Source organism: Pleurodeles waltl, chromosome 6 (assembly GCF_031143425.1).
Source record: "Pleurodeles waltl isolate 20211129_DDA chromosome 6, aPleWal1.hap1.20221129, whole genome shotgun sequence".
Taxonomy (NCBI): domain Eukaryota; kingdom Metazoa; phylum Chordata; class Amphibia; order Caudata; family Salamandridae; genus Pleurodeles; species Pleurodeles waltl.
In genome coordinates, this window is record NC_090445.1 from 123,220,617 (window position 1) to 123,243,420 (window position 22,804).

A 22,804-nucleotide genomic window follows, 5' to 3' on the forward strand; every position below is an offset into this window, starting at 1 on the left:
AAACATAGGCTGGGACATCCCTGATGCCATGGCCACTGTTGTCTGAAAAGACCCACTTGCTAAGAAATGGAGCACTGACAGCACCTGCACGTTAGGGGGTATTCCAGTCGGATGGCGGATTGGTGACATCAGGTCAGACTCCAACTGGGTACATAGTTCCCGGATTGTGGCACGGTCAAACCGGTAGGTCACGATGACATGTGGCTCTTCCATTGTCAACAGGTCCACCAGCGGTCGGTACACCAGCGGATTCCGCCATCTTCCAATATGTCCCAACTGACGGTGCCTGAGAAGGACAACAGCGAAAAAACTGTCAGCATTCCTCCAGGTATGTACCCACAGTCATACACAAGACTACACCAGACAATTAACCCATCCGGGAAAGGTTTTGAGTGTAGGCCTCGGTATGTGTGACGCAATAGTAAATTCAGCCATGTGGGACCCTGAAATGGCGGCTGCCTGACCTCTAAAATGGGACAATGAAATTCTGGGGTAACTGCGCTGGCGTTGCACACCGTCGCGGTAGGCGGTCGTAGAGCGCGGCGCAATGCTGCATTGGTTAACATTGGACCCTATGGGTCCCAGGAGCCAATGAACAGGTGCGCTGGCGGTGATGATGCGCACCGCCGCGGACGTCACCGCCGCGGACGTCACCACCATTTTCTATCTGTTCAATCACTAGATACCTGACCTTCGACAGGAGAGGACCTACACTGCTAGTGCTGCTGTGACCTCGGTCTGGAAGTGACGATGGCTGCTGCGTCTGGGGAAAGGGCCCCTGCCTTCACTGCACAGGAGTTGGAGAAACTTGTGGATGGGGTCCTCCCCCAGTACACGCTACTCTACGGTCCTCCAGACCAACAGGTTAGTACACAGGGAGCATGATGTATGGGCTAGGCCTGGGTGGAGAGGGCTGGGTGGATGAGGGAAGGGTGCAGAGTACATAGAACAGTCATGCATGGGGATGAATGGGCCACAGGGATAGAGTTGGGAGGGGGCCAATTACAACGACGGTGCAGTAGGTAATGACTGTTCCTCTTTCCTTGTGCATGTCATGTAGGTCAGCGCCCACCAGAAGAGGGACATTTGGCATGCCATCGCCAAGGAGGTCCGGACCCTGGGGGCCCACCAGAGACGGGGCACCCACTGCCGTAAGAGATGGGAGGACATTCGCCGCTGCAGCAAGAAGACGGCGGAGGCTCAGCTGGGGATGGCCTCCCAACGTGGGAGGGGTGCCCGTCGCACCATGACCCCCCTGATGTTCCGGATCCTGGCGGTGGCCTACCCGGAGTTGGATGGGCGCTTAAGGACATCACAGCAGACACAAGGGGGTGAGTTCAACATCATGCAATGGACTTTGCGTGCAGTGGAGCTGTCTGGGTGGGGGTGGTGGGCTGTGGGTGTACCTAGGCCAGGGCGAGTTAGGTAGGCAAGGTGTGAAGATATCATCCATAGTAGATTGTTTTAATGGGATTTTATTCAGTCCAAGATAAACATCTCATCCACAAAAGACGATCCAACAGCTCACCACACCACCCTCTTCCTTCCTCCCCTCATCCAGTTTCTCCTCACTTCCAGAACCCCCATGACTCCAACATTCCCTTCCACAATAACATTCTACAGATAGTGATGAGGTGATATACACAGTACATGAAGATACCACACATCTTTCCCCCCAAAACAATCAGAATATACAAAAACAAATATAACAAATGAAACTATGTACAATATTATAATAATAAGGTACAAAACACATTTAGAAAAGTGGAAAGAAAACAAAAATAAGATTACTAAATGGAATATTCAACCACATTTTTTTTTTAGAGATAACAATGCGATTAAAATTCCAAATTCTTCCATCACTCACTTTTACAGCATTTCTAAACAACTTAGTAACACTAAATGGTCCCCAAAACGTACTCCCACTTTTACCCAAGGTTGGTTTCTTAATCAGAACCTTGTCCCCAATTTCCACTTTCACATCACAAGTACGTTTCGTCATGTCAAAATAATCTTTTCTCTTATCCTCAGCTTTCTCCTCCTGTATTCTTCCACCATCTCTACCAGACCAAGACACCGCATCATTCTTGTCTCCACCAACCCAACCAGGGACCAGCATAGTATTAGCCTTACTTCCTCTAAACAACTCAAACGGAACAGCCCCTGTGGATGTATGAGGAGTAAAACAATAAGCTATCAAAAATTTCTTCAATCCTTCTTTCCAACATCTCCTTGCTGCCATCTCTAACTGTACACACTCTTTTACACATTTGTTAAATCTTTCAACAATCCCATTTCCCTCAGGATGATACAGCGAACACAACTTGTGTTTAATTCCCAACCTCTTAAGATACTCTTCCATTTCTTTGGAAACAAATTGTGGTCCATTGTCCGTAAGAATAGAATTAGAAAAACCTTCCCGAGCAAAAATTTCTTCCAGAAGAACTATAATCCTCTTAGTTTCAACACTATGCACAATACCTATCTCTACTCGCTCTTTATAAAATCACATACATTTTGTAGAATGGTATAATTTGCAACCTCACGCACCCACTCATCCTGACTAATCACTCCTTCCGTAATACTACACACACTAAACCTGTCCTCCTGCTCCTTACAACCGTCCTTCTCTGTAACTAACGTAAGTCTTGACAAGCAATCAGCAGTGTTGTTGCATGCACCTGGAACGTAAAATACTTTGAAATCGAAATCTTGTAGATTAACAACCCACCTACTAATCCTGGATGATATTTGATCAAGGCCTTTCTTCATGAACACCTCAACTAAAGGTTTGTGATCTGTGTATACATGAAAGGGTATTCCCCACACAAAACTTTTCAATTTGCCAATAGCCCAAGCAACACCAAGAGCTTCTTTTTCAATAGTTGAGTAATTCTGTTCCGAACCTCTTAAAGTTCTTGAACAATACACTACAGGTTTCCAATCATGTTCGTCTCCTTTTTGTAGAAGAACTACACCCAAACCTCTAGCACTTGCGTCAGTCATAATAACACAAAGTTCATTAGGATTGAAAGATTTCAAACACCCTACCTTGGATAAGTCATTCTTAACCTCATTAAATTCCTTTTCACAACCTTCACACCAGATATAACCAACCCCTTTCTTTAGCAATTTACGCATATTTTCTGTTTTGGCAGCAAGATTTGGAAGAAACTTCCCATGAAATTCAACCATTCCAAAGAAAGCTTGAAGCTCTTCTTTGTTCTCAGGCGATCGCAGATTCAAAATACTCTCTACCAGTTCTCGTTTAGGATACAACCCCAAAGGAGTAATTCTATGTCCCAAATACTCTATCTCCTCTTTCCCAAAATGACATTTGTTCAGTTTCAACGTAAGACCATGATCCCCAAATACTCTCAGAACTTTCTTAACTCTCTTATCATGTTCCTCTTTCGTCCGACCAAAAACTAGGATATCATCCTGAAAATATTTTACTCCTTCTACGGAACCAAACAAATCATGCATCAAACGTTGAAACACTGACGCAGCTGAAACCAGCCCAAAAGGCATCCTCACAAACCTGAAAGTACCAAAAGGTGTAATGAAAGTCGTGAGATCCCTAGAATCTACGTGGAGCATAACCTGATGATATGCCAAAGCTAAATCTAACGTACTAAAATATTTAGCTCCATGCAATAAAGTCACCATCTCGGAGATATTAGGAAGAGGAAATAAATCACTAACCACAGCTTTGTTGAGATTCCTCAAATCCACACAGAGACGTATTTCACCAGAGGGTTTGCGTGCCACCACTATAGGTGAAACCCATTCCGAGGCTTCAACAGGTTCTATGATCCCAGTCTGACACAACCTGTGCAGTTCTTTCTCTACATCCTCTCTAACAGAAATCGGTATGGGTCGCACTTTGCACACAACAGGCACTGCATTCTCTTTGAGCTTTATACGGTGTACATACTTAGTAAGACATCCCAAAGTATCACTGAACACATTTTTGAATTCATTCACAAAATCTGGAAAATTACCATCACTAACAACATCAGATATCTCACAGATGTTAATACCAATATTCCTGAAATCCTTTTTCAATATTACAGGCATGGGATTATTGGGATCCAGAATGACTTCAAGTCCCTTCTGATGTGGCCAGCTTATAACGCTGTCTCCTTTTACTGGTACATAAATCTTACCCATAATTGAATTAGATTTAAACTCAATTTTGGATTCAAAGTATCCCCTCAGCTCTATAGCTTGGCCACCATAACCCCCCGGAACCACATCTGGATTTTTCAATTTCACAGAATGACTCAAATATTTATCAAATGTCTCATTAGACATAAGAGTTAACCAAGCTCCAGAATCAAAGAGAGCTTCACACATAACTCCACCCAGGTTTACAATGTCCTTAGGATATTTCTTCTCTGTGACTCGATCCTCCACCATCAAGATACAGTCTTGCACCACCTTAACAGATGTGGAAGGTAAATCTTTTTGTGATCTACAGCATTTTGCAAAGTGTCCGCGTTTTCCACACAATTTGCACACAGCAGCAACAGCAGGGCATTTTTTATATGAAGCAAAATGACCTAGGTTTCCACATCGAAAGCATTTTGTATCTTTAAATTTAGATTTCTGAATTTGTGATAACTTTGGTTCATCCTTCTTTCCATCAATCTCTAAAACATTGTTCTCCAGTGGATCATTTTTCGGACTAATTCTATTCACAGAAGGATATTTATTTTTCTCTAATTCACCTACACACGCCAACTTGTGCTCAGCACTCTTAGCAATCGTTATCACCTCATGAAGAGAAGGATCATCTTTACTCCAAAGCTCTTGCCTAATTTTGTCACTGGAGCACTTTAACATAAATTGATCCCTTATGCGTTCTTCAAGAGTTACTCCAAATTTGCAAGTTGCAGCTAATTTCCTCAAGGCTGTTATATATTCCTCTATAGATTCATTCTGTCCTTGTTCCCTCATTCCAAAATGGTAACGTTCCAAAATTGTACAAATTTTTGGAAGATAATGAAGATCCAATTTCTTTATGCAAAGTTCAAATTCATTTAATTCCGCACCTTCATCCTCCGGTTCAGGTAAAGTTTCAAAGACTTCCAAACCCTCACATCCTAAACAATGCATGAGGAGTGAAACTTTCCTTTAATTAGATAACGAAGAACCACATACTCTTGTATAATGAAGAAATGATTTCTTCCATTTCGACCAAATTATAGGGGCGTCTCCAGGTACAGTCAAGAAAAAAGGAGGAGGTGGTATATTCTGCATATTTGAACTATTGAAAAAAACTTGTAAAATGTTTATTTCAAATTGAACTGTTCTTTCCCTTTCTTGTAAATAGGCACAAACAATTCTGCCTTAAACACACACAGATATTTTGTACATTTGGACCCTCTTTGTGATACACAAAACCAAAGGGCTATTTTCCACGGCGAGTTCGTCTTGTTGTATTCAATACACATAACCATTTCTTGTGTCCACACAGTCTACGATTAAAATTACCAGTTCAGGAAGCGAGCGCACAGAAATTCCAGCAGACGCTCTGAATTAAATGTTCCCCGATCTGCTAAACAAACATGAAAGACCGCGTTTGTATACTTTGAAGATCCGGCGAGCGCTCGAGGTGAAAACCAAAGCTTCAGAGGAAACACTGAAACCTGAAGCCTGAAGTCAGAGCGCGCCGGGCTCACGCGGTGAGTAGGACATTCAAATGTACACAGACGTTGAACAGCAATACTAAACAGTACATAGACGTTGAACAGCAATACTAAGCAGTAAATCAAGACCATTATAATGTCCTTGACGAGATGAAAATGTACGCGATCCACAAAAGAATAAGACTCATTGTCAGATAAGCCATAAACTCAGAATGTACAACGTTAAGAAATACTGTTCCTGTTATTAATCTTCCGTTAAAGCAGTCAATCCATTTGAGGAAGGAGGATAGATCGTAGATCGAAGTATCTGTACATATCCTTGCAGAGCCTCCTATTTTTGCCACATACCTTGTTATTTTGATTGTTGGATCAAATTAAAAAACATCCGATATGGGAGCTCCAGTGTAGCTGGTAGTTGTGTTGAGTTAATTTACCAAATGCATCCAATCCTCGTCGCCAATGTGAAGATATCATCCATAGTAGATTGTTTTAATGGTATTTTATTCAGTCCAAGATAAACATCTCATCCACAAAAGACGATCCAACAGCTCACCACAGTACAATAGTGATGAGGTGATATACACAGTACATGAAGATACCACACAAGGCCCCTCCGTTATGTAGGCCATGTGGCACTCTACCCAAGCAAAAAAAAAAGGCAAATTGATGTATAGTTGCCCCTTTGCCATCCATGTGCGCAGATGTCTACCATTGTCTACCATTGCCATGTAGGCCATTTCCCAGGAATTGCATGTGCAGAGGGGAGGAGCACGGCGTAATGCAGGGGGCTGCTGCGTTTGTCTTGTCCGCCAACGGTAGCGGTATGCCATGCACTAAAACTCTCTTTCTTCTGTCTCCACCCTTTTTCTGCTCTCCCTGTCCTTCTGTACATCAGCATCATCAGGCGGAGGTACAGTGGCACCGGAGCACGAGGGAGCTGCATCCCACATGGCCATGGAGGGCCACACCACAGACTCTGATTTCACCAGTGGGACGGAGGGCGAGGGGAGCTTCACGTCGGCCACAGGATCACCAAACAGCGATACGGACTCGTCCCCCGATGGGAGCTCCCCTGTGGTGGCGGCACCATCTGTGCGCCCCACTTCTACAGGTACAGCCGCCACCTCCCCTACCAGCACCGCCCTCCCAGCAGCCCCTCAGCGTTCGCCCGTGCCCACTCATCCAGGAGGGTGGGCATCACCTTCGCCCCAGGCACCTCAGGCCCTGCCCCTGTCACCCCTGCTGCCCTCAGTGAGGAGGCCATTGACCTCCTCAGGTCACTCACTGTTGGGCAGTCTACCATTGTGAATGCCATCCAGGGTGTAGAACGAGAGTTGAAACACGGTAATGCATTCCTGGAAGGCATTCATTCTGGTCAGGCTGTCCTTCAGCGAACCCTGCAGTCTCTGGCCTCAGCACTGATGGCAGCCATTATCCCTGTGTCCAGCCTCCCCCTCCAACTTCCTCCACCCAGACCCAATCCCCTGTACCCCAGCCCATCCCAAGCACACCTACAGACCAGCATGCACACAAGTCAACACCCAAAAGTAGCTCAAGCAAACATAGGCACCACACTCACCACAAGCACTCACACAAGCATCAGACCCATACAGACACAGCAACATCCACTCTCTCCACTGTGTCCCCCTCCTCCTCTTCTCCCTCCTCCCTCCCAGTCTCGTCTACACACACACCTGCATGCACCACATCTACAGGCACTAGGACTCGCACCAGGACACCCAGCACCACAAGCCTCTCACCTGCACTCACCACCTCCACTGCCATATACACGTCCCCTGTGTCCTCTTCCAGTGTGTCTGTGACGCCCCCTCCCAAAGTACACAAACGCCGGCAATCACTCACCCAACATCCATCCACCTCACGACAGCCTCCAGTACCTGCACCTGCACCCAAAACACATAAAGTGACACCTCCTACAACCACCTCCTCTTCCTCCACTCCCAGAGCCCCTCCAACTACCCATACCAGCGTACGTCAGAAACTGTCCCTATGTCAAATTGACCTTTTTGCCCCCCCCCTCCAATTCATCAGTTCTGTCAAAGCGCCTCAGCCAAAATGCCTCCAGTACCAGTGGTGCGTGTTCCAGGTTTTTGGAGTGCCCCGTCCACCAGGGCAGGCAGTAGGACCTGGAGCCAAGGCACTGTCAGCCCACCCCCTGTGAAGGCTCCGAAATTGGAGATTGGACGACGGGACCGTGTCAAGACTCCTGGTGGTACAAACAGTGAAATGGGATCCAAGGCGATTGGTGAGTCATCTGTAACTCAAAAGAAGGTGGGGAAGGTCCTGAGGAAGCCTCCCCAACCTGTTGTGAGTGTCACGGCGGAGAAGTGCGCCATCATTTCCGCCGGTCCAGACACAACCGCCAGCACCGTCGTTACTGGTTAGGAGACCACCGCCAAAGTCATAGCCCAGGAGGGCTCAAGTATCGTTACTGGTCAGGAGACCACCGCCAGAGTCATAGCCCCGGAGGGCTCAAGTATCGTTACTGGTCAGGAGACCACCGCCAGAGTCATAGCCCAGGAGGGCTCAAGTATCGTTACTGGTCAGGAGACCACCGCCAGAGTCATAGCCCCGGAGGGCTCAAGTATCGTTACTGGTCAGGAGACCACCGCCAGAGTCATAGCCCAGGAGGGCTCAAGTATCGTTACAGGTCAGGAGACCACCGCCAGAGTCATAGCCCAGGAGGGCTCAAGTATCGTTACTGGTCAGGAGACCACCGCCAGAGTCATAGCCCCGGAGGGCTCAAGTATCGTTACTGGTCAGGAGACCACCGCCAGAGTCATAGCCCAAGAGGGCTCAAGTATCGTTACTGGTCAGGAGACCACCGCCAGAGTCATAGCCCAGGAGGGCTCAAGTATCGTTACTGGTCAGGAGACCACCGCAACCGCCGGAGTCACAGCCGAGGAGGGTCCAGAATCTCACAGCCCCGCTGGGCAATGATGGAACGTCATGCCACACACCAATGTCCAGTGTGGAGATCGTCATGCCACACACCAATGTCCAGTGTGGAGTTCGTCATGCCATAAACCAATGTCAGTATCTGAACCGCCATCTTAGGCTACCGCTGAACAGTCCATAGGCAGCCATGGCAAAGCACCGCTGAACAAGGCCAAGACCGCCATGGTGAAGACCGCTGAACAGGGCAAAGACCGCCATGGCAAAGCACCGCTGGACAGTCCATAGGCAGCCATGGCACAGCACCGCTGAACAGTCCCTAGGCAGCCATGGCAAAGCACTGCTGAACAAGGCCAAGACCGCCATGGTGAAGACCGCTGAACAGGGCAAAGACCGCCATGGCAAAGCACCGCTGAACAGTCCATAGGCAGCCATGGCAAAGCACAGCTGAACAGTCCATAGGCAGCCATGGCAAAGCACCGCTGAACAAGGCCAAGACCGCCATGGTGAAGACCGCTGAACAGGGCAAAGACCGCCATGGCAAAGCACCGCTGAACAGTCCATAGGCAGCCATGGCAAAGCACCGCTGAACAGTCCATAGGCAGCCATGGCAAAGCACCGCTGAACAAGGCCAAGACCGCCATGGTGAAGACCGCTGAACAGGGCAAAGACCGCCATGGCAAAGCACCGCTGAACAAGGCCAAGACCGCCATGGTGAAGACCGCTGAACAGGGCAAAGACCGCCATGGCAAAGCACCGCTGAACAAGGCCAAGACTGCCATGGTGAAGACCGCTGAACAGGGCAAAGACCGTGTGGGTATGAATAGTCCGGCACATCAGGCATCATTCTCCCATGTGCAGCTGGGACAGTGACAGGACAGGTACTTTCACGGGGAGACTCATCCAGTCTGGGCACCAGTCCCCCTCCAGAACCAGTGGAGACCTGCATCTACCTGAGAGACTGTGGCTTTGCACTCCCCAGGATATGGCAGTGGGCATTCCACCCACTGTAGAGACTTGAGAGACTGTGGCTTTGCACTCCCCAGGATATGGCAGTGGGCAATCCACCCACTGTAGAGACTTGAGAGACTGTGGCTTTGCACTCCCCAGGATGGCACAGTGGGCAAGCCACCCACTGTAGAGACTTGAGAGACTGTGGCTTTGCACTCCCCAGGATACATCAATGGGCATGGAGCCCCGTCGTGGATCTGGCTTCGCATTCATCTGGCTGAGGTGCCTCCCTTTCCCTTCCCCCTGAGGTGCCTGGAGTGTTTCTATCTGATGCCCCGGCAGTGTTCTCTCGGAGTTTGGTCAGGTATCTATTGTGGGCGTCGCCCATGCATTTTTGGACTGTTGGTGCACGGACATTGTTGTTACTTATCTGCACTACTTCTTGTTTTGTATATTTATTTTTGACAGATTTGGTGATATATATCCATATATTTTTTAATGTGTTGTATATTGGCTAAATACAAAGTTTGGGCGCTATTCGCTTTGTCATTGCATTCTTCCGGGGGGGTTGTGGGTTGTTACTGTGATTTTTGTGACTGCATTGGTGTGTATGTTGTAATATGCGAGGGTGGGGGTGGGGGTGTTTTGTGGGTGTCCCCGTAACTTTTGCCTCTCCCCTCCCCCGTGTCGTAGGTGCAGTACTCACCGGTATGTTCTGCGCCTACGTCGCTGTTGGTCGTAGATGAGCAGGAATGCAAGGGCAGGTAAGATTTGTAGTTCCGGGTCCATGGAGTCCTCGTTCCTCGTGGGATGTGTTGAGGTGAGCGTTTTCCCATTGCAAAAGCTGTTTCCCCCGTGTTTTTATCCACGGTGAATCCGCCCCGGAAAAGGTGGCGGATTGGTGTGTTGTGATAGTGTGGGCGGTACATTGTCTTCCGCCTGTCTGTTGGCGGTGACCGTCGCGCTGTTTGTCTGTACCGCCCTGGCGGGCGATGTGTTAAAGTGGCTGTCTTTGTTGGCGGTTTCCGCCAGGGTCGTAATTCAATTTTTTTGTCCGCCGGCCTATTTGCGGTATTATCGCAGCTTTAACACCGTCCGCCAGGGTTGTAATGACCACCTAAGTCCGAAGGTAAAAAGTTGACCGGGACCTCCCAGCCAGCGTATCCGAGGAGGGCTCCATGGACGCTGGATCAAGATCCAGGTTTACCCCGGTCGAAGGATTTTCACCTCGAAAAAACGACTAAGTCCGAAGGTAAAAATCTCCACTGAGGATTCCAGCATCACGTATCCGGAGAAGGGCTCCAGGAGGTCGGATTGAACTGGCAGGTTCGTCCCGCTGAAGAAAATCTTCGAAAAAAAAAGACTAAGGGGGTCATTCTGACCTCGGCGGTAAAAGGCTCTTACCGCCGGTCAGAAGACCGCCATTCTACCGCCGCGGCAACCCACCACGGTCATTCTGACCCACAACTGCCAAGCCGCCAAAAACCCGACATCCACGGAAGGCCGCCTCATCAGCGGGCAGCGATAAACTGGAGATGACCAAACCTCCACCGCCACGCCAACACAAACACGCCCATGCCATTACGACGGTCATTCAACCGCGGTATTCCATTGGCGGTACACACCGCCGCGGTCAAAATACACACCCAGCTCCAAAACCCAGCCACATTGGACAATTTGAAATACACACACCTGATACACATACAAACACCACCCCCACACATCCAAGCAACTATCAAATACACACCCACATCACCCACAAACCCCCACTAGTTGGAAATCGGAGAGAAGGCGAGAGAGAGCGAGCGAGCGAGCACAGCAATCGAAAACCCCAACACACACAGGAACCCAACATCATCAACCACACCACATCTACGCACACATCACCACACACCACCACTCACATCACTGCAAACACCACCCCACACCTCATCCACACCACCCCATGGCACCCCAAAGACACCCCAGGTTTTCGGACCAAGAACTCCGGGTCATGGTGGAGGAAATCATAAGGGTAGAGCCCCAGCTCTTCGGCACACAGGTGCAACACACCACAATAGCCAGGAAGGCGGAGCTATGGCAGAGGATTGTCGACAGGGTCAACGCTGTGGGACAGCATCCCAGAAACCGTGAAGACATCAGAAAGCGCTGGAACGACCTACGGGGGAAGGTACGGTCGATGGTCTCCAGACACAACATCGCTGTGCAGAGGACTGGCGGCAGACCACCACCCACCCCTCCCGAATTCACAGCATGGGAGCAAGAGGTCCTTAACATCCTGCATCCTGCGGGCCTCGCTGGAGTAGGCGGAGGAATGGACTCTGGTAAGTCTAGTCTCAACTACTCCCCCCCCCCCAACCACCAGCATGCCAACCCACACCCCCACCCTCACCCCCAGCCCCCCAGCACACAGCCTCCCTGCCAATGTCTCACCAGCACAACCCACCCAACCCAAAACCAAACCCTGAATGCCAACACAAACCATGGACACCCATCACCTATGCATGACCACTGCACATACCCATCCCCCCCACAAACCACCCTCACAACTCCTGCCACAAGGGAATGCCAGCACTGGGGGACAAGGGCACCCACAAATCGCACACCATGGAACACACAGAAGCAATAACCATACTCTTTCACCCCTTCAGGGCCCGAACGCCAACACACCGGCCAGGAGGGTCCAGATATGTCCATCCCACCCCCAGAACAGGCCCGCAGTGAGGACAGCAGCTCTGTCGACCTGGAACCTGATGACCAGCCCGGACCATCGGGGACCTCTGGACAGTCGGTTCCCCACACACAGACACAGGCCACAGCAGACCTAACAGTGCGCGTTTGTTGTCCCTAGACCTGTTGGCCCAGTCACAAGTACTCAGTAGTGTACCCCGATTGCGCGGCTTAGTGCATGAGGCTCCTGTGTCTGTCCTCTCCGCCAACGGTGTTGACAATGCATGTATTCAACCTTTTATTATGTCTCCCCCCACCCTTTTTCTTTATCTTCTTGTGCATGTGTGCTTCAGCATCATCAGGCGGAGGAGACTTGGCACCGGAGCACGAGGGAGCTGCGACTCACAAGGCCCCGGTGGGCCATGGCACAGACACCGAGGCCACCAGTGATAGGGCGAGGGGAGCTTCACAACGGGGAGCCGTGGTGAAACCAGCGACACCGACACGTCCTCGGATGGGAGCTCCCTAGCGGTGGCGGCAACATCCGTGCCCCCCGCCTCTACAGGTACAGCCGCCACCCAGCGCACCAGCTCCGCCCTCCCAGCAGCCCCTCAGCCTACGCTCCGTGCCCGCTCGCCCAAGAAGGCGGGCATCTCCTTCGCCCCAGGCACCTCAGCCCCTGCCCCTGTTACCCCTGCTGCCCTCAGTGAGGAGGTCATTGACCTCCTGAGGACCATCATTGTTGGGCAGACTACCCTTTTGAATGCCATCCAGGGGGTAGAGAGGGAGGTGCATCGTAGCAATGCATACCTGGAGGGCATTCATTCGGGTCAGTCTGCCCATCAACGATCGTTCAATTCTCTGGCCTCAGCACTAACGGCAGCCATTGTCGCTGTTTCCAGCCTCCCTCTTCTAACTGCCTCCACCCTGTCTCTGTCTCCTGTTCCTCTGCCTATCCCATCCACACCATCAGACCAGCCTGCACACACCTCAACACCCAAGGGCAGCTCATCCAGACATAAGCACCACAGATCACACAAACATTCACCCAAGCAACACCCAGATGCATACATGCCAACAGCCACTACCACCTCTGTGTCCCCCACCTCCTCGTCTCCCTCCTCCCTCCCTGTGACGTCTACACTCACACCTGCATGCACACCACCAACAGCCAGTACACCCATCACCAGCACACCCTCCAGTACAGTCCGCACACGTGCAGTCACCACCCCCACTGCCATTTACACGTCCCCTGTGTCCTCTCCCACTGTGTCTGTCACCCCCTCTTCCAAGACACACAAACGCAGGCAGCCACCCACCCAACAGCCAACCACATCACGACAGCCTGCAGCCCATGCACCTTCACCCAAGGACAGCACACCTGACTCTCCTACAACCACCTCCTCTTCCTCCACTCCCATAACCACTGCACCTACCGTTTACCTTGGTCCTAAAAAGTTTTACCTCTCCAATCTTGACCTCTTTCCCTCACCTGACCCACCCCCTCCATCTGCTAAGAGTCCCAAGAGCACCTCAGCCACCACCAGCCCGGGTTCACGTGTCAGCGTAGTCCATGGATTTTGGAGTCCCCCCTTTGCCAGCAGTGAGACATCGGTCAGCAGCAAGGGACAGCCAGCCCCCCCCCCTGGAAAGAGGACCCGGAAAGTGAGGGGCCGCCGCGGGAGGAGTGCCACGGCTGCCCCCAAGGACCAAAGTTCGGACACTTCACCTGCCACAACATCCAGGGGAGGCAAGGCCCAGAGAGCCACAGCGAAGGAGAGCAAGGGCAGCAGGGCGGAGAAGTCAGGCAGCAGGAGCGCGTACCAGGAGGGCCCCACAAGCCCCATCCCGGGTGTGAGGGAGGACACCCAAGGGCCCAGGACACCGTCACCGAAGGGTCCAGCAACTGCACGGTCGGAGGGCGACTGAGCAGGGAGTCCAGCCCAGGTCTGACTCCCTGGAATTACAGGACAAGCACCGCTGAAGAGGGGCCCCGCCGTGCAGGAAGGCACCGCTGAAGAGGGCCCCGCCGTCCAGAAAGGCACCGCTGAAGAGGGCCCCGCCGTCCAGAAAGGCACCGCTGAAGAGGGCCCCGCCGTCCAGAAAGGCACCGCTGAAGAGGGCCCCGCCGTGCAGGAAGGCACCGCTGAAGAGGGCCCCGCCGTGCAGGAAGGCACCGCTGAAGAGGGCCCCGCCGTGCAGGAAGGCACCGCTGAAGAGGGCCCCGCCGTGCAGGAAGGCACCGCTGAAGAGGGCCCCGCCGTCCAGAAAGGCACCGCTGAAGAGGGCCCCGCCGTGCAGGAAGGCACCGCTGAAGAGGGCCCCGCCGTGCAGGAAGGCACCGCTGAAGAGGGCCCCGCCGTGCAGGAAGGCACCGCTGAAGAGGGCCCCGCCGTCCAGAAAGGCACCGCTGAAGAGGGCCCCGCCGTGCAGGAAGGCAGCGCTGAAGAGGGCCCCGCCGTCCAGAAAGGCACCGCTGAAGAGGGCCCCGCCGTGCAGGAAGGCACCGCTGAAGAGGGCCCCGCCAAGACAGGCCCCGCTCCGCTGGGCCCTTCCTGTCAAGCACCGCTCCGCTGGGCCCCGCCGTCTCAAGCACCGCTCCGCTGGGCCCTTCCTGTCAAGCACCGCTCCGCTGGGCCCTTCCTGTCAAGCACCGCTCCGCTGGGCACCGCCGTCTCAAGCACCGCTCCGCTGGGCCCTTCCTGTCAAGCACCGCTCCGCTGGGCCCCGCCGTCTCAAGCACCGCTCCGCTGGGCCCTTCCTGTCAAGCACTGCTCCGCTGGGCCCTTCCTGTCAAGCACCGCTCCGCTGGGCCCCGCCGTCTCAAGCACTGCTCCGCTGGGCCCTTCATCTCAGGCACCGCTCCCCTGGGCCCTTCCTGTCAAGCACCGCTCCGCTGGGCCCTTCCTGTCAAGCACCACTCCGCTGGGCCCTTCCTGTCAAGCACCGCTCCGCTGGGCCCCGCCGTCTCAAGCACCGCTCCGCTGGGCCCTTCATCTCAGGCACCGCTCCGCTGGGCCCTTCCTGTCAAGCACTGCTCCGCTGGGCCCTTCCTGTCAAGCACCGCTCCGCTGGGCCCCGCCGTCTCAAGCACCGCTCTGCTGGGCCCTTCATCTCAGGCACCGCTCTGCTGGGCCCTTCCTGTCAAGCACCGCTCCGCTGGGCCCTTCCTGTCAAGCACCGCTCCGCTGGTCCCTTCCTGTCAAGCACCGCTCCACTGGGCCCTTCCTGTCAAGCACCGCTCCGCTGGGCCCCGCCGTCTCAAGCACCGCTCCGCTGGGCCCTTCATCTCAGGCACCGCTCCGCTGGGCCCCGCCGTCTCAAGCACCGCTGGCCCAATGACTGTGCCGGTTCTGTGTCGTGCTAATGTTCACGCTGCACTCGGGCCACCCTGCCTCCTCCATTGCCTGTGGAGACTGTTATCCACTTGATGGACTGTGACTTTGCACTCCCCAGGATATGACAGTGGGCAAGCCACCTACTGTAGAGACTTGAGAGACTGTGGCTTTGCACTCCCCAGGATATGACAGTGGGCAAGCCACCCACTGTAGAGACTTGAGAGACTGTGGCTTTGCACTCCCCAGGATATGACAGTGGGCAAGCCACCCACTGTAGAGACTTGAGAGACTGTGGCTTTGCACTCCCCAGGATTGAACAGTGGGCATGGTGGCCCCTTCTTGGATCTGGCGTCGTGGACTCATATGGCTGTGGTGCCCCCCCTTCCCTTCCCCCTGAGGTGCCTGTAGTTTTGTCATCTGATGCCCCTGCAGTGTTCTCTCCAACGGACTCAGGTCTCCTGTGTGGTCTTTGCCCATGTGTTGATACACTTTGGCCCACGGACATTTGCAATTTCTGTGACTGTGCGGGACTTTCTGCCTCTATTTCTCGGTCATGCAATGTTTACATTTGAAATTTTTTGCATCATTTTCCTATTTTACCATATCTTCAATGAACCTTTTTTTTACATAAATGTTGTTTCTCACTTTAATCATATCTTTTCGTTATTCCGGGGGGTTTGGGTGGGGTCACTTTGACTTGGTGCTCTGCATTGGTGTGTAGATAGTTGGGGGGTGGGTGTGATGCGTATGTGTGTGCCCGTAACCCTTCCTCCTCCCCCCCTCCCCTGTGTCGTAGGTGCGGTACTCACCGTTGTCGTCTGCGCCGGAGTTCGTACTCGTGGTAGATGAGCAGGTAGACGAGAGCGGGTAGGATGTGTAATTCGGGCTCCATGCTGTCCTCCGTCCTCGTGGAGTGTATAGAGGTGAGCGTTTTCCCGTTCGTAGTCTGTTTCCGACGTGTTTTTATCGGCGGGGCTCCCGCCCCGGAAAAGGTGGCGGATTGGTGAGTTGTGATAGGGTGGGCGGTACATTGTCTGCCGCCTGCCTGTTGGCGGTGACCGCCGCGCTGTTTTCTGTCCCGCCGTGGCGGTCGGAGTGTTAAAGTGGCGGGCTTTGTTGGCGGTTCCCGCCAGGGTCAGAATTCCATTTTTTGAACCGCCAGCCTGTTGGCGGGTTGGCCGCCGCTTTATCACCGACCGCCAGGGTCAGAATGACCCCCTAAGTGTGAAGGTAAACTTTTAACCGAGGCCTCCCGCAGCCTGTAGCCGAGCAGGGCTCCATCGCGGTCGGCCTTAAACTTTGACTTTGCCCCGGTCGAGGTGCAACCAGATGACCCGATTGGCGCTTTTTGTTTCTAGGCGCTAAAAAAATAAAAAAATCTTTAAAAATTCATATCTCTGGTTCCCCTTATCTGATTTTATTCGTTTTGGTGTCATTGTAAAGATAATAATATAATCTAGTTTTATAAATTGGTTTTGGATTTTTAAACTGTTTCCTGTGTTTTATTTGATTACTGTTTTGTGATATTTGAATGCTTTACACTCTGTCTCCTAAGTTAAGCCTTGACGCTCGTTGCCAAGCTACCAAGGGTTGAGCTGGGGTTAATTTACTGAGACCTAACTGGACCTTAGTGGAGGTTAGTGGCCTGTTGCTAAGTGTAGGTACCTACCTGCCCTTACCAATACCCATTTTCCAACATTTTTGGTGAGCAGTGGTGGGATCCTGTACTTGTGTTCAGTATCACGTTACAGTTTTAAGTAAAACAAATTAAAAATCCTTTAAATTGTCCTAGTGCAAAAATTGTTTTTAATTTTTAATTTGGATTAATTTCAATTATTGAATTTGTGTGATTTTTCTAAATTCTTGTTTCCAATTTTTGCAAAAAGTTATTGTTGACACAAAACCAGGGAACCATGGAGCTTGATCTGGCTAGCCTACCCACACTGACAGTAGTCCAGCTTAGGGGGTTGTGTACTGAAAGAGGGTTGCCTGCAACCACTGACCTCAGGAAGCATGTCCTTATCAAATCCCTGACAGCATGGGCTGAGGCCCAAGAGGTAGACCCAGAGGAAGCTCCAGAGGAGGGAGAAGTAGGGGAGGATGCTAGCTCTCACCACTCAGGGAGGGAGGGCATCTGAGTCTAAGTGAGGATGAGGAAGACCGGTCCTCATTACATACAGTCACTAGGGGCAGTCCCAAAGCTAGTTGGGGGAAGGGGGGTCCATTCAGGAGGAGAGAACCTGTCCCTCAGAGAAAGAGAGCTGGAGGCCCACCTAGCATTTATAGCTTTGGAAGCACAGAAGCTGGCCCTAGAAAAGAAGAAGTGGGCAAAGAAAGAGAAAAGAGATGGTGGCAGCGACAGAGAAGTTGAGGTGTCCATGGGTGGGGGGCCAGATTACCAAAGGGGGTGGTTCCTGCTTATGTAGAGGGGGATGATATAGACAAGTGGTTGGAGGCCTTTGAGAGGGCACACCAAATGAGAAGGGTTAGGCCTCAATACTGGGGTTCCCTTTTGTGGGAGTTGGTCCCCAATTCAGGGAGGGATAGACTTCTGACCTTAAGGGGGGAGGAGGCAGATTCATACCCTAGTATGAAGAGGTGCTTAACCAAGAAGTTTGGTCTCACCCCAGAGCAGTATAGAATGAAGTTCAGGGACACCCAGAAGGTCAGTACCCAGTCGTGGGTTGACTTTGTAGACACCTCACTTAAGGCACTAGAGGGCTGGATTATTGGTAACAAAGTAAATACTTATGAGGGGTTATACAATCTGATCATGAGAGAGCACATCTTGACCAATTGTACCCAAGAAAGGTTACGCCAGCATCTAGTGGACTCTAAGCTGACCAACCCTAGAGAGCTAGGGGAGGCAGCTGATGAGTGGTTGAGAACCAGGGTGGTTATCAAGTCCCAGGGGGGAGACTCCAAGAAGGGGGGGTCAGGTCCCCAAAAACCTAAGGAGGGAGGTGGTAAGCCCACCATAGAGACTCCCTCTGTACCCCAGAACCCTAAGAAGGAGGAGAGTAAATCCCACTCCCACTCTGACAACCAGAGACAGGGAGACCCAGGGTTAAAAAAGCTCTTGGACGGTAAGGCTTGCTTTGACTGTCAGCAGACAGGTCACTTCAGAGGAGATGCAGCCTGTCCAAAGAAGGTGGTTAGCACTGGGCTGTCCAGTGTAGCCATGGAGGAGGACTCCTCAGATGATGAAGTCCTCCTAGCATTGGGCTGGGAGACAGGACCAGATGGTAAGCTGGTGATCCCTGAGGGTCGAGTAGGCACTTCCACCCCATTCAGGTGAATGGGATCCCTACCACTGGCCTGAGAGACACCTGTGCCAGTCACACTATAGTGAGTGACAGGTTAGTGACCCCAGACATGTATGTCCCAGGAGAGACCAGGAAAGTCAGGATAGCCACAGGGGAGGTCACCTCCAAACCTGTAGCCATAGTGCCCCTAGAGAGGGAGGGTATCCGTGACTGGTTTAGGGTGGTAGTCAGTGCTGACCTCCCCTTAGATTGTATCCTGGGCAATGACCTCCCAGAGGTGAGTCTGGTCCCAGATGGGGCGGTCGCCCAGGGCGCCCCCCCCAACCCAAAGTCCTGGGGAGTCAGTCCCTACAGTTAGGAGACAGGGGTCCCCAAGAAAAGGAAAGAAGAAAAGGAAGGGTAGGCCACTCTTAAAGAGAGTTCCAGGGAGCCAAAGGCCTTCTGCCCCAGTAGGGGGGGAGCCCAGAATTGGCACTGGTGAGGCCTCACCCGACCCCAAGGAAGTCCTGAGTAGTCAGGCAGCTGTCCAGATGCAAGGTGTTGCCCCTGCACTGACAGAAGGGAGAGTGGAAGGAGGGTGTCTGCCACAGGAGGTGGTAGCCCCCCACTCTAGACAGCAAGAGGGGTGCCAGGACCCCACAGTTGCCCCTAAAGCAGCTCAGCCACCTGTCAGTGGAGAGCTTAGGGTGTGGTTCTGGGTACTGACAGCTGTCAGTAGCCTCTGCTGGGTGCTAGCCTTCCTGGCAGCACTGTACTTGGCCTGGGAGGCAGACCCCAGGGCCAATAGCAAAGTAGGCCCCCTGACCCTGTTGGTCATGGTGGGGTTGCTCAAGTGTTGGGTGACCTCTTTGGGTAAGCTAGGTGTTGCCCTAGCAAAGTTAGGAGTAGGGGAGGTGGGCACCTCACTACCCAAGTTGGCAGAGGGAGAGGAGGAAGACCCCCCCTAGAGGGAAGTTTCAGTTTGAGATGGGTCCTTTCACTGTTGGGGTGGGTTCACTACCCAGAGGGAGTGACCATGACAGGAGGATGTAAGGCAGAGTAGGCCCTGCAAAGGGACAGCCAGTTTTCTTCACTGTCTTCCTCGCCTAACAAGCCAGGAAGACTCTCCCAGGGTTGGGCTGAGTCTCCTGGGCGTGTGGGCTGGGGGGGCTTGTGTGAGGAAACCGGGCTGATTGCAGAGGCCCCCTAACTTTTTTCCCCCATTTTCCACTTTTTGCTGGTGATTTCCTGACTCTGATGGTGCCCTGGGTACGGCTAACCAGTCCCAGGGAGTGTGCTCTGTGTAAAATGGATATGCAAATTAGGCTAATTATAATTGGCTAAGTTAACCTACCTATAAGTCCCTAGTATATGGTAGGGCATGTAGGTTTAGGGACCACAGCATAGGTAGTGCACCCATAGGTGCACTGCTGAGGTGCCCAGTGTCATTTTAAAGGCAGGCATGCCTTGCTGGCTGCTTTTAAATTAAAGTTATATGCAAATTCGACTTTGGAATTAAAAGTAGTTCCAAAGTCTTAAACTACCTTATTTGTACATATAAGTCACCCCTAAGGTGTGCCCTATGTGCCCCTAGGGCTGGGTGCCATGTAACTATAAGCAGGGACTTTATAATAATAGTTATATAAGCCCTGGTGAGGTAAAAACAGCCAAATTCGTTTTTCCCTCATTGTAGTAAATGGCCTTCATAGGCTAGAATGGGGAGACTTTATTTTAATTTTTAAATTCTCCTTAAATGATGCATACCAATAATTTGGTATCAAATTAATTGTTGTAATAAATCCCACAACTTCCAGTTGTGGGATTTAACATAACTTGTTCAGGTAAAGAGTTTTAAACTTTACCTGAAAAGTTGCCAATTTCAGCCCTGCATTGTTTTTGCTGCTGTGCTCTGATTGGCCAGCCTTTAGCAGCTTGGCCAAGCTGCCTTGATGAGGTGTGAAGTGGCCTGGCTTCACACAAAGGAATGTGCCTGTGGGAAGGAATCTCCCCTCAGCAGATGGTGGAGCAACCAGCAATACCCCCACATCCTGCAACCCCAGACAACTAGGTGCCCCCTTGATTAGATTAGGAGAGGACAGGAGAGGGGTGTGTTTATGATTTTTAGCCACACCAGTGGGTGGGCTCAGCCAGATGTAACCTCCAAAAATCAGATTCAGCCATGATGGATTTTTAGAGAATGTTGCCTCCTGGGATTGATTTTTGCCACACTTCCCAGGAAGTGGTCATCACAGGGGGAAGGACCCTGCACCTGATTGGAGAACCAGGACCCCCCTGCTTTTCACCCAGGAGCAAGTATAAAACTGGCAAACCTGCACCCACACCTCAGTTCCCTACCACATCCAACAAGGAAGAACAACAGAAGAAGAAGGACTGCCCTGCTGGACCCCTGGCCTGCACCTGGAACCTGCACTCAGAAGGACTGCACCAGCTGCACACTTGGGCTTCACCACAAGAAGGACTTTGCCTGGCTTCAACTGGTTCAAGGAGGGACTCCCTGTTTGCTACAGGTGAAAAATTGCTTTCCAGAGTCCCCTGCACCAACTCCTGAAGAAAGCGACCAGCTGACCACTGTCCAGTGGCCAAAAAGGAGTTTGCGCCAGGTGCATTCTGGGAGTTGAAGTCCGCACCCCCCAAGGACCATCTCAGAACTTCTGGACCCTTGGGGTGAGCTGTGGACCCCAAAAGAACCTTAAAAGGACATCTGGGAGAAGGCCCAGAAGTTTGGAGATGTTTGGACAACTTTTGTAAAAAAGCTCCATAGAGGGACCGACCCGCCGCGGCAACTCTAGCCGTCTTGCCTCAACCGCGACCCGGCCTGATTTGCCGGTTCGTCCCGGTAAAGAAAATCTCCGAAAAAGAGACTAAGGGGGTCATAACCGCCCAAACACCGCCCCGCGGTCAAATGACCGCGGGGACCATTTTAACTTTCCCGCTGGGCCGGCGGGCGATCTTCAAAAGATCGCCCGCCGGCCCAGTGGGAAAGCCCCAGCAAAGATGAAGCCGGCTCCGAATGGAGCCGGCGGATTTGCTGGGGTGCGACGGGTGCAGTTGCACCCGTCGCGATTTTCAGTGTCTGCTGTGCAGACACTGAAAATCTTTGTGGGGCCCTGTTAGGGGGCCCCTGCAGTGCCCATGCCAGTGGCATGGGCACTGCAGGGGCCCCCAGGGGCCCCAAGACACCCGTTCCCGCCAGCCAGGTTCTGGCAGTTAAAACCGCCAGAAACAGGGTGGCGGGAAGGGGGTCGGAATCCCCATGGCGGCGCTGCAAGCTGCGCCTGCCATGGAGGATTCCCTGGGCCAGGGGAAAACCGGCGGGAAACCGCCGGTTCCCCTTTTCTGACCGCGGCTTTACCGCCGCAGTCAGAATGGCCCTGGAAGCACCGCCAGCCTGTTGGCGGTGCTTCCGTGGTCCCCGGCCCTGGCGGTCATGGACCGCCAGGGTCAGAATGACCCCCTAAGTGTGAAGGTAAACTTTTAACCGAGGTCTCCCGCAGCCTGTAGCCGAGCAGGGCTCCATCGCGGTCGGCCTTAAACTTTGATTTTGCCCCGGTCGAGGTGCAACCAGATGACCCGATTGGCGCTTTTTGTTTCTAGGCGCTAAAAAAAAAATAATTCTTAAAAAATTCATATCTCCGGTTCCCCTTATCCGATTTTATTCGTTTTGGTATCATTTTAAAGATAAAAATATAATCTAGTTTTATAAATTGGTTTTGGATTTTTAAACTGTTTCCTGTGTTTTATTTGATTACTGTTTTGTGATATTTGAATGCTTTACACTCTGTCTCCTAAGTTAGGCCTTGACGCTCGTTGCCAAGCTACCAAGGGTTGAGCTGGGGTTAATTTACTGAGACCTAACTGGACCTTAGTGGAGGTTAGTGACCTGTTGCTAAGTGTAGGTACCTACCTGCCCTTACCAATAACCCATTTTCCAACAGTAAGTAACAAGACCTGATGTTTATTGCGCCTATAGACGAGCATTTGACAGGATTTGCACTCTGTTGTGAATTAC